Below are 12,920 nucleotides of genomic sequence, written 5' to 3'. Positions count from 1 at the left end.
AGACCCTGGCAGCAAAAATAGCTACCACAGTTAGTTAATCTTTCATTCTATTGGGCATGATAAATTTAATTCAATAGTTATATACATTTTGATTGGCTTTGAAAGTTAAAAATTTACAAACTCAAGTTCCATTTGCTTTTGGGATACCATCTTACAGGGAATCCAATTTGCAGTAAGGCTCATTAAGAAAGGGAATGGCTCAGTTGTCTTTAGTCTCCTGGCTATGGGTGGGTTAGGACTTCTGTTGGTCTTTTCTGTGTTGAACACACAGATTGCAAGCCCAGCGCCACTTTGAGATCTTTGGCAGCAGTTAACTCTGCAGCTCACACACATTGAGCCTGTATGATAATGAGTATTCAAAGATGGGTAATGCCTGGGGGGCGCTCACCAACCTAAGACAGAGCGCCTGTGTGGCCTGGGCAAGTGTCTCCATGACAGGTAAGGTGACCTGCTGATGTCCCATGCAACCTAAGTCAGAAGCTCATTTTTTAGTAAAAGGGGGGACCTGTAGGTCCCTGGCCCCCGTTTTGGGTAACTGTTGCCTTGCTTGCTGACCTTGACCTTGCTATCCTCCCTATGCTAATTCCCTCCCGGGTTCCACCCTCCTGAATGCTTAAGGGAAGTTCCTTGTCTGTGTATCCTGCTTATTGGGCATTAACAGCTTAGATGCAAGATTGTGAAACATTGGTAGCAAGCTTGTGTTGTTTGTAGTTTGGGGTTCTCATCCACCATTCCTCTGTTGATGTGTGAGGGTCTATAATTTCTACATCTATCAACATCTATCATGGAATTCAGACTGTTTCAAATATCAGGCATTTCATAGTAGTCCCGTATCTCTCTCTCTCTCTCTCTCTCTCTCTCTCTCTCTCTCTCTCTCTCTCCCCCCGTGTGTGTGTGTGTGTGTGTGTGTGTGTGTGTGTGTGTGTGTGTGTGTGTGTGTGCCCATGTACATTCCTGTAGAGCCCAGAGGAGGACAAGGTGGTACTCTGTATCATCACTTTCCAGTCTATTCCCTTCACAGGGTTCATTGATCATGCTGGTATTTCAATGGACAGCAAGTCCCAGGCATCCTCTTCTCCATGCCCCACAAACTAAGGTTATAGACTTCTAGATTATTCTATACATCCTGGGAATGGGAACTCAGGGCCTCATGCTTGAACAGCAAGTGCTTTACCCAACAAGCCATCTCCCTAGCTCCAATTGATACAAAATTTTCCACACATCTATTGAAAATCTATTGAAAAAAACAAAAAGAGTGTTTTTGTTACACATAGTTATTCCTGTGAAAGTCCAAATGAAATTTGTGTACCACTTTTATCTGAAGAGGATCTCATTTACCACTATCTTCAAATGCCTTTGGCCATCTATATAAGTTCCAACATTCACAATTTTGTATAGTAACTGCACATGTTAAAATCTTCAGGATTGCCCAGCACATCAGTAAAATTATTAAATAAAAAAATAAAAAATAAAAATAAATAAATACTACCATGAAAAAAACACTAGCATGCACACAATTCTGACAGAATGAGCATGCAGGATGTATTTTCTCTAGGAAATATTTCACCAAAAGACTGACATAGTGCTAGAAGTAGTTTGAAATATTCAAGACTTATTAGTGCATCAACAAAACCAAAAAAAAAAAATCACTGAGCATGCTTTGTATCTGGGACATAACATTATTCTCCATCTGGAATGTCAACCTCATCTAAGACAAAGACTCTTAGCAGAATAAAGGTAAGGCACTTGCCATCAAAGCTGACAATTCTGGCAACTGAGTTTAATTAAAAGAATATAAGTTCAACTCCCAGAACCCCCATGGAGGAAGAAGAGAACAAAATCTTGCAGAGATTTTGTAATATAGAAATCTTGTCTTTTGATTTCTATATGTGTGCTTTGGCATGAGTACACACACATACACACACACACACACACACACACACACACACACACACACACGCACACGCACATGCACGCACACACAAAAAAACCTGTAAATTAAAAAAAATCCCTGGGGTCGGGGATTTAGCTCAGTGGTAGAGCGCTAGGCTAGCAAGCGCAAGGCCCTGGGTTCGGCCCTCAGCTCTGGGAAAAAAAAAATCCCTAAAGCATAAAAATGAATACCAAATGAACACAATAATATAATCTAATAATTTTTAGCACTAAATGGAAATAAAAGGAACAGAAATAAAAGTAAGAAAAAAGTTAAAAGCAAAGGTATATATGGTGGAAGATGATTTCTTTCCAGTGTATCTTTTCATTGGAAATTTTGTCTGTGTGTATAGATCTACATTACACAATCTGTCATCTTGCTGTCTATGATTTGCCTATTTTATTTTGTTTATTCAAAAGAGCATGTCCTTAGTACACTGCTCTGTAACTTTAGCTAGTGGTGAAGGCCCACATTACAGTCTTGATGTTTGCACTGAGTTTAGATGCTCCTTTCTCTTTCGCAGCATATATGTGTATGTTGAGGGTACTTGCCTATTGGTATTTATGCATAGTTCTCTGTATGTGTATACATGTGGAGGCAAGAGGTCAGACTTTGGTGTCATTCTATAGGTGCCAACCTTCTTGACATTTTAATAATCAAAGTTACTTGTATGTATGTAAATTTTTTTAATTTATTTATTATGTATATAGCATGCAGGCCAGAAAAGGGCACCAGATCTCGTTACAGATGGTTGTGAGCCACCATGTGGGTGCTGGGAATTGAACTCAGGACCTCTGGAAGAGCAGTCAGTGCTCTTAACCTCTGAGCCATCTCTCCAGCCCATGTAAATTTATATATGTAAATAAGAGTGGGACTGTGTGTGCTACCATGTGCCTGTAGAAGCCAGAGGATAATTTCTCAGAGTCAGTTCTCTCCTTCAACCATATGGAGTCCTGGGTATTGAACTCCGAGCATCAGCCTGAGTGGCAAGTAATTTTAGCTGCTGAACCAATTCACTGGCCCTGGCTGGCCTGGGATTATTTATGTAGAATAGGCTGCTCCAAAACTCACAGACATCCACCTGTCTCATCTTCCTGACTGCTGGGATTACAGGTATGAACTGCCTTGCCTGGTTTCAAGTTCTACGAAGGATTAATGGTAAATTCCTCCAAACATTTAGGGAAGAAATTGGAACAATTCCCCCTTTTATTTCAGCAGTACTGGGGACTGAACCTAGTAAATCCTCCTTGTGTGGAAGTCAAGAGCTCAGAGTTCCTGCTCTACAATTCCCTACAATCACATTGGAGTACAAAATCTGATGGAACAATTCCTACCCCATCCTCTGAAGCCAGCATTTCACAAATACTCAAATAAGCAAACAACAGAAACCACAAGCCTGGGTCTGTCATGAACACAAATGCAGAACACAACCACAGATCAGTGCATCATCCAGGTGTGGCTGGGCAAGCCTGTCATGCCAAGACTTGGGAGGCAGAGGGAGAAGGATCAAGAGTTCAAGACTAGCCTGAGCTTAATAGTGAGCCCAAGGACAGCCAGGACACAACATAACAGATCTCACAAAGAAACAAAACACTAAGTCACATTAACTCCAACAGTAAAAAGGAATTACATGCCTGTGGCTCTAGGTTTGAATGAACAGTGCCCTGTTTGTATTCCAGGTTTCCCTCCCCTTCCCTGTCTTTGCCAAGGTTCAAGCCTTCCAGAGGACTTCTGGTGCCTGGAGGGGTATGCCATGGGAGGAGAGGCTGTGATCATGGAAGAAGGGAGAGAAAACTGTCCTGCTAGAGCCCCTGGTGATGCCTGGTTACTTAAGGGAATGGGGCAGATGGACTCACAGATAAACTCACACATAAACACAAAAACTGTGCCGATAAACTCATACACAGAAAAATCAATATATACCACTACATTCTAATTGAAAGGCAGTATGCCACTCTTGGATATAGCTACCATAGTATCCCACTGCCATAAAGGAATACTAAGCAACATAAACACATTTTCCGTGAGCTGACAGCACTATACTAATTTCCACATTTCCTATGTGTTTCCTACACCATGAATATCTATTTAGAGAGTAAAATCCCCTGGCCACCTGGCAGTGGGACCAGGACTTACCCTGGGTGCATGAAGTGGATTTTTGGAACATATTCCCTAGGGTGGGATACTTTGCTCATCCTTGACACAGGGGGAGGATCTTGGTCTTGCCTCAATTTAGTATGCCAGACTTTGTTGACTCCTCAAGGGAGGCCTTACCCTCTCTGAGGAGTGGATGGGGAGGGGGTGGAATTGGGGGAGGTAGGAGGGCAGGAGAAGGGGAGGGAGGGAGAACTGGGATTGGTATGTAAAAGGAAAAAAGACTTTTTAAAAAATAAATTTAAAAAATCCTCTAGCAAAAAAATCCTAAAATTTTTTTTTTACTATGAACAAGATTTAATACTAACATAGTTTTAAAAAGTGAAATAAGTCACTCTACCACCATCCTAGTATTCTTCCATCACTCTGGCCCCACAAAGCCTCCCTCCAGGGTCTCTGTCCCTCTGTCCCTCAATGTCCCTGTCAGCTAATCCTCGGGTTCAGGCTCTCTGGGATGCATACCAGGCCTGGGTTAGGCTGGATGAGTGGAAGCAGAATCTTCACCTCTCTAGGCTCCACTGCAGGTGCAAACAGGTTAAAAGAAGGGCCCATGGCTCAGCCACACTGGCCACCGTAGGACTTCCACGAAGTCAGGAGAGATCAGAGCCTGGAAACTCAGCTCCATTTCTCCCACTGCTCCAACAGAGCAGGTGGGCCACATCCGGGCCTGAAGCCCCATCTCCTTCACAAGGCCACACCTCCTACCTCTGCCAGCCATGGCCCTAGACACACCCCTGAAATAACCCCACCTCAGGTGAACAGACTATGTCCAGAAGTGGCAAGGAAGATTATCTCCTGGGTTCCTACCTCAACTCTTGGAAGGGGGTGGAGTTCACCCTCAACAAAAACCTCACACTTGGAGGATCCTTTCTCCAGATCTCCGGATCTCAGCTAACATCATGTGCGTGGCTCTTTTCCTCAGCATGCAGGTCACCAAGAACTTGGGAATCAACTGAATGACTCCAAGTTTGTTTCTGCTGTGGTGATTCACTAAGCAGTTCATGGAGAGGTGATCGTGAAGACTGTCATGGTATTAATTTCAATGATTTGTAATTAATAATCTCTAAACATTAAAAGTTAATAAAATTATGCATTATCTGTTTTTCTGTGAGATGTTAAATAAGATAAGGGCTGATATGATGATGTGCAGACCCTGACTTTAATGTGTGTACTGGATAGTTTTTGTCAGCCTGGCACAAACTAGAGTCACCTGGAAGAGGAAACCTCAGTTGAGGAATTGTGTCCATCAGACTGGCCTGTGGGTATGTCTGTGGGGGCATTTTCATTTTCTTTTTTTTTCCCTTTGTTTTTTTTTTTTTTTTCGAGACAGGGTTTCTCTGTGTAGTTTTGGTGCCTGTCCTGAATCTCGTTCTGTAGACGAGGCTGGCCTCGAACTCAGAGATCCACCTGGCTCTGCCTCCTGAGTGCTGGGATTAAAGGCGTGAGCCACCATCGCCTGGGGGGCATTTTCTTAATTTATGCTTGATGTGGGAGGGCCCTGACCACTGTGGGTGCCACCCTTGGGCAGGAGGTCCAGGCTCTACAAACAGGCTGAGCCAAAATGGAGAGCAGGTCAGTAAGCAGTGTAGCCCTGTGTTCTCTGCTTCACTTCCTGTCTGGACTGGACTGTAACCTGTGAATGAAATAAGCTCTTTCCTCCCCTTCCTTGCTTTTGGTCAGTGTTTTCTCACAGCAGCAGATCAGCAAATTAATCTATGTATCTGGACTTGGGTGTGTTCTTTTGTTTGTTGCTGTTTGCAGCAGGGACTGGATATGTACTCCTGCCTAGGTGAGAACTTCCAATCCTGCTGTCCAAGCCTCTTTAGATTTGTGGTTCCGGGCATCTGCCACTATAATTCATGTGTCTTTCAAAAATACATTTTCATCAAATAATGAAAGAACTGTGAGAGAGATCAAAACCCCCTATTTCAAGTTATACTAAAGAACCACAGTAATAAAAACAGGATGGTATTGGCCCAAAATGGACACAACGATCAGTGTTATAGAATTGAAAGCTCAGAAATAAATCCACATACCTATGGACTCCTAATTGTATTAAAGAAGCCCAAAACACACACCATAAAAAAGAAAGCATCTTCAATAAATGGTTTTGGTTGCCTGAATGTAGAAGAATCCAAGTAAATCAATACTTATCACATTACTCAAAACTCAACTCCAAATAGATCAAAGAGCTAAACATAAAACTAGATACACAGAACCTGATAGAAGAGAAAATAAAGAATAGCCTTGGACTCATTGGCACAGGAAAACTTTCTGAACAGAGCACTGTTAGTACACATACTAAGATCAACAATTAATAAATTGACCTCATGAAACTGAGAAGCTTCTGCACAGTAAAGGACACTGTCCTTCAGACAAAGTGGCAGCCTACAGAATGGGTCATGGTTTTTTTTACCAACTACACATCTGTTAGAGGACTAATATCCAAAATATATAATGTGTGGGAGTCCAGCTCCCACCTTTTGAAGGGTTTTTAGGTGGAGGAGAGAGGTGTTAAGAAATGACAGAGAGACCTAGACACTGAGAAGAAAGAAATACATGATAGCTTCAGGAGGGCCTGGGTCAATACCCACCAGCCACACCCTTTATTCCAAAGGACTTTTTAAATATGCCAAGGGGAGAGGCAAAAGACCTCCCACTTGCAAGATCAAAGCACACTGTACAGCCAAGTGTAGACCCTTCCAAACACCTGGTAAACACGCCCCTGGCCACATCATCCCCTTATACAGCCCTGCTGGGTAAAGCAAGCTCAGATTCTCTGACCCTGAGTAAGGTCTCACTAGATAGCCTCTGTGGGCTCCCACAGTAATGGATACCAAAAGCTAGATATTAGAAAAATGAATAATCTAATTTAAAAATTGGGTACAGGTCTAAATAGGGAAGTTTTATTAGAGAAACTCAAGAGGCTGAGAACTATTTAAATGTTTAACATCCTTAACCATCAGGGACATGCAAATCAAAACTATTTAGAAATTTCATCTTACACCATCAAAATTGCATAGATCAATAAAATAAATGACAGTTCCTGCTGACAAGGATGTGGAGTAAGGGTAGGAGTGCAAATTGATTCAGCCATTATGGACACCAGTGTAGCAGGTCCTCAGGAAGATGGTAAGTGAACTACATCAAGATCTAGCTATACCTCTCTTGGGCATTCACCTAAAATACGCCTCATCCTACCGAAGGCTGAACCATGTTCACACTGGTAAACTGTCTCTCACTCATCCTCTGTGGAACTCTTTCTCTGTCCTGAAAGAGACTCCTTTAGGTTACAGACAGTCTGACATCACATGTCCTTAACACACTAGGGAAGAGAATTCCTGATGCCTGCTGTGTGGCTGCACTGAGAAATTAGAAGACACTATGTTAGAACACCAAGGGCTCTCATGATGGTGACTACAGAGCCAAAGTAAGCAGACATGAGACTTAAAAGGAGGAAAAGTTTTATTAACTGCATCAGGTAAGGAAACAATGGTCTTTGTTTGGAAGACAGTGTCTTCCTGAAACATAGAAACTATAGGGATTTGATTCCAGAGGCAGTTAAATTTTTTAGATGTGTGTGTCAATTCTGGAAGATGTTCATTGCAAGAGGACATGACACTCATAAACAAGGCCAGTTTAAGGTCATGAATCCCATTCCTTTTTGATTTAAATGAGAGAGGGCTGGGGGAGATGAAAAAACCACTGATTGACCGTAAGGGTCATGGCACCTAAAATGTAACTTGACACTTGCCTGTCTATGGGGTGGCTACCCACCAACCCCACAGTTCCCCAGAGTTTTCTTGAGTGCGAGCAGCAGGAAATATTAGATAGAAGGATTTAGATTGTGGAGATAAACAGATAGAGAATACAGGATAGCCTCGAGAGGGCCTGGAACCTATTCCAATGGGCCCGGACTGTCTCTGCCCTAGGGTATTTATAGAAACACCAAGGGATGGAGCAAAAGGCCTCCCCCCAGCACAGCCAAGTGCAGACCATCTCAGACACCTGCACTCAGGCCCATGGTCCAATCATCCTCTCTATGCAGACCTGCTGGGTAAAGCCACAAGGAAACCTGAAAACGGGCTCCCACACCAGACTAGAGAAACATGCTTAAGACTGCACTAATACTTCCTGGAGAAGACAGGAACCTGTCAGAGAAATCCTGGGATTGGAACTGCCGTGTAATGAACTAGATTGATATGTTTATACCCATGCCATTATTTGCTCCCATTATGATGGGTTATGTCCCCTGAAAAAATGTAATTCAATAAACTTTTCTTTCTATAAGTACATTGCTGTTGGTATTTAATCACAGCCAAGAGAAAAGTTATAAGTGTAGTGGTTGGGGGCAAGAATGGGAAAGGGAAAAAAACTGAAAAACCAATGTTTTTTTTTAAAGAATGAATGAATATGTTCAGATAAATTCATCAATGAATTTATTGTGGTACACATCATATTGGGGTACAAATCATTTTCTGAATTATTCAGAAAACAAATGCACAGTGAAATGAAAGCAGGAAGAAATTTAGGATATGAAAATAGAACTTAATTGGCAGACATAAGTATTTCAGAATAAAACCATCATAGACATGAAAAATAAATAAATCTAACTAAAAGCAAAGTGGAAAGTTTCAAAACAGAATGGAAAACACGGCTACTTGAGAGAAATTTTATCATTCAAATGAAGTTCAGTGATTTTTTTTTAGTATGAGTACACATGAATTTTTAGGTAAATCATGAAAAAAATTTAAAACTATAAATTGTGAGAATAGAAGAATGAGAAGAAGCCTTTCTATCAAAATATGTAAAATATGTTCAGTAAAAATGATAGAAGAAAATTTTCACACATGGGGGGCGGTGTCCAGCACTGCCTGATATATGCCAGTATATGTGGAATGGTGGTGATGATGATCATGTTATAAAGAAAGGTGTGTGTGTGTGTATGTGTGTGTGTGTGTGTGTGTGTGTGTGTGTGTATGTGTGTGTGCTGTTGTAGTGATGGATTAAAGAGTGTGCTGCAGTGCATTGCCCTGCAGTGAAGGTGAAGATCTGGTGTATTTCTGAAGTGTGTTAAGATGACAGAAGTGAATTGGGGTGAGTGGGTGTTCAGTGGGACCTGATATCAAGCAGTACAACTAGGACTTGAGAGATAGGGAAATGGAGCAAGGCTCCATAAAGCAGTTTTTGTGGGAGAGATATGGGCCAACAGGGCCTGATACATAGTAGTTTATGTATCCTGCCTGCTCTCTTGAAAATACCCACAACAGTGCTAGACTTGACACAGCAATATGTAACCTGCACCTACAATAACACATGCACTAAGTTGTAAGTCCCTGCAACACACCACTCTGCTTCCCAATACATGCTGCTCAGTATAATCCCAACTGGACAAGTTCTGACTCACCAAGAGTAGGGGGCACTGAGATAAGATGAGATCTGTAGATGGACAAGAAAACATGGCTATTACTCTGGGAATACATTCGTGAGCCATGGGGGTTTACTGCTGGAGCTGAGTCTGAGCACTTTTGAAGGTCTGGCAGATCCAGTGCTGGGTGGTCAGTAGGATAACCCAGGTTCAGGGACTATGTTAAGGAAGGACTGATGCACCTTATTTGGAAGCAGACTGCCCATGAGTAAAGCCCTGATGGAAAGGCATCTTATTGTGTGCACCTTCCCTGCTCTCAGCCAGCAGCTTACTCCACAGCTTTTCCATTGCTGGGGCCCCAGGGAAGGTAAACCATTTCTGACACCAGTGGGCTCTGGAAACCACCTGGTGAGACTTAAGGAGGACAGCTCCACAGAGATGCAAACCCCAGTAAAGTAATGTGGAATGCCATGGCCATTGACCATCCTCTGTGTCTTGGCCACAGAATACCTACCTTCCCACCTTGGTTTTCCTGCATACTGTGTAGACATTCAATGTCATAGGTTAGTGACCAAGACCTCATAGGGAAAATGACACCCAAATGATGTTGATTCTCCATGGACTGTAAGAATGAAGCTAAAGGTAAGACCAAGGCCGAAGGACAAGCAGCCTGGTACAAATGACTATGGGATCTCCTGATCCCTGGTTCACTGCCCAGCAGAGAGAACCAGATGCAATCCATAGCATAAGAACTTTATGGGAGTAAAAGCTCAGTAGAGTGGGGAGATTAGATGGAGGTAAAAGATTTCCACAGCAGCCCATGCCAAGGACAGTGAGTGGGTAAGAGGCCTTGTGACTTCATTTCCTGCACTAACACACCTCTGTACTTAGTTCGAAGAGGAAAGACCTAGGAGTCCCATAGAATGCCCATGTAAGTTGCTCAAGGCCATGGCTCTAAGGGGCTTTGTACCCTTCATATTGCTCCAGTGTTCCTAAGATAATGACTAAATGATGCTGTGATGTTGTGTGACCTGTGGGATGTGGCTCTCAATTTCTAAAAGAACATGAGGTATGGCCAAAGAAGACATATTGGTTTTTCCATTTATCTGGTTAGGAATCCATCAGCTCAGACCTAGGAAGTTTGTGCCTTGTATCAGGTAAGTGGTCCCCAGTCACAAAGGACAGACTGCAGGCTTTGTCTTCATCCTCAGCCATCCTGTCCTTCCTGCAGCCATCACTGAGCCAGCCTCGGAAATCTTTTCAGTATCCTCCCAACCTAGCAGGCACCAGGCCCTGACTCCTGCCATGCCTGCTCTCTCTCTATTCACCCCTTTTCACAAGTGACCAGTGCTGCGTTCAAGAATCCCAAAAGGATTGGGAAGTTCTTGCAATCAAAGAAAAGGAGTCTCAGCATAGACATTCCTGAACATGATCAGGGGCAGTCATGGAGCCCATGCTTTCTGAGTTAAATGATGGAAGTAGGAGACAGAAACATAGGATGAGACTGTGTATGGGACATGACATTCAGAAGTTGTAAACACACTGGTTGACTCCTGAAACATGCTAAAGTTTTCACTAATGCTACTTAGAGATGACAGGATCATGTCAGAGACATATGACTTGACAAACTCCCAGTGACAATGTAAGTCTCATGACCATCAGAGACAGATGTTGATGTGCTGTGAGATTTAGAGCATGGCAATGTCAGTGAGTCTGCTCTCATGTAAACTCACCACTCTAAATGTCACCATTAAAGCCATGACCCTGTAGTTACGTAGTTATGGCGAGCTAAGTCTAGAAAAGGCAAAACTACTATAGAAATTGAGGGCCGAAGTGAAATTCCATGAAAAACCCACACACATTCTCCTAGAAGCAGTTAATATACCTGTGTCCACTACCATGGGAAGCTGTAGCTGGAGAGTTTCTCTCCGGGTTCCGCCAAACCCCCGCAGTCCCACAGCCCACTTATAAAATAATCACTCAGATGCTTAAGTTACTTAAACTGCTCAGCCATTAGCTCAGGCCTACCACTGTCTAGCTCTTACACTTAAACTCAGCCCATTTTTATTCATCTATACATTGCCACGTAGCTGGTGGCTTATGGGTAACTCACATCTTGCTACTCATTGAAGCAGCTGGCAGCATCTCCCTCCCCCAGCCTTCCACTTCTCAGAATTTTCCTCCCTCTTTGTCCTACCTATACTTCATCTGGCTACTGGCCAATCAGCATTTTATTTATCAATCAATCATCCACAGCAGGAAGCTCAAAGTTTCTGCAGTCTATCATTGTTTTTCTGTTACAGTTACTAATATTATTGATGTGGCAAAGGTCCCTGAGTGGGATTTGATGTGGAATGTCACTACTGTCATGTAGGTTTGTATACTTGGTCATCACCAGGCTGTGCTGTTGGGGACACTGTGCAATCCTTGCACACAGGATCGACCAGAAAATCTTAGGTGATGGGAGGAACAGGGGATGACAATGCCATGTTACCAACTGCATCACACTCCTGATGTCCATCCTACAAGTTTCCCCATTATGTTTCCTTAGGCACTTGTAAATCTGAGGTTAAGTGTGTTCTCCACTCATAAGCATTTAAAGCTATTCGATCACAGCCATGGGATGAATTGGTATAGTGTTCAAAATAGAAAGTTAGAGGGTGCAACATCAACAAAAACAATGTGGGTTTTCTTGAGCCTTGATTGGCCCATTTCATGTGACATCACAAGGACTCATTGTGAGGTAAACTAGATACCAGTCCACAAAAGGCACTACCTGGGGTTGGTTTTTGTCCTTGTATTTCAGAAAAGGAGGTGGTTGGTGGATGAGCAGTTAGACTCAGTCATTTCTCATAGACGTGGACTTTCCCAGTCAGTTGGATCTTGGAAAAGTGAGTTTCCCACTTGGCTTTTCATGTTTGGCATTTATTTTTTGACAATATTCATTTTTGTTTTAAAATTTGGCTGTATTTCTATTTCTTCATTGACTGAGATTTTCCATTTCTTTCAACCTCATTTGTCACTGTTACCCATATTCTGGCTAATTTTATACTTTGGTGGTATGCATGAATACATTGAGGAATTTGATCAGGATTTCATAGTCCTCCTATAGTGAACTGTGGCAATATTCACCAGGTCTATATCACTTCCCTGCCAATGTGACCAATACTTACAAATATAAAAAATTCATCCCCTTGAATATATACAGAGAGACAAAAATTAACATTTTTGTGTTTGTAGAATTGGGTTGTTTGTAATAAAACTTTGTCTAGTTCCATGTTTGTCCCTGGCAGTGGAATTTCATTCTTTTTCATGGATAACTATGTTATACACTTTGTAAATTTTGTATGTGGCTTGATTCTTGTGTTCCCAGTGAAGGGATCTTGACCATGAAGAATCATCTTTTCAATGTGTCATCGACTATGAAGTCAAGAATCTAGTACTCTCCTTAAGGATATTCCCATT

Source organism: Peromyscus californicus, unplaced genomic scaffold (assembly GCF_007827085.1).
Source record: "Peromyscus californicus insignis strain IS unplaced genomic scaffold, ASM782708v3 Scaffold_19__1_contigs__length_69161282, whole genome shotgun sequence".
Lineage (NCBI taxonomy): Eukaryota > Metazoa > Chordata > Mammalia > Rodentia > Cricetidae > Peromyscus > Peromyscus californicus.
The sequence above is the reverse complement of the archived record's forward strand: the minus strand, read 5'-3'. Positions refer to the sequence as shown.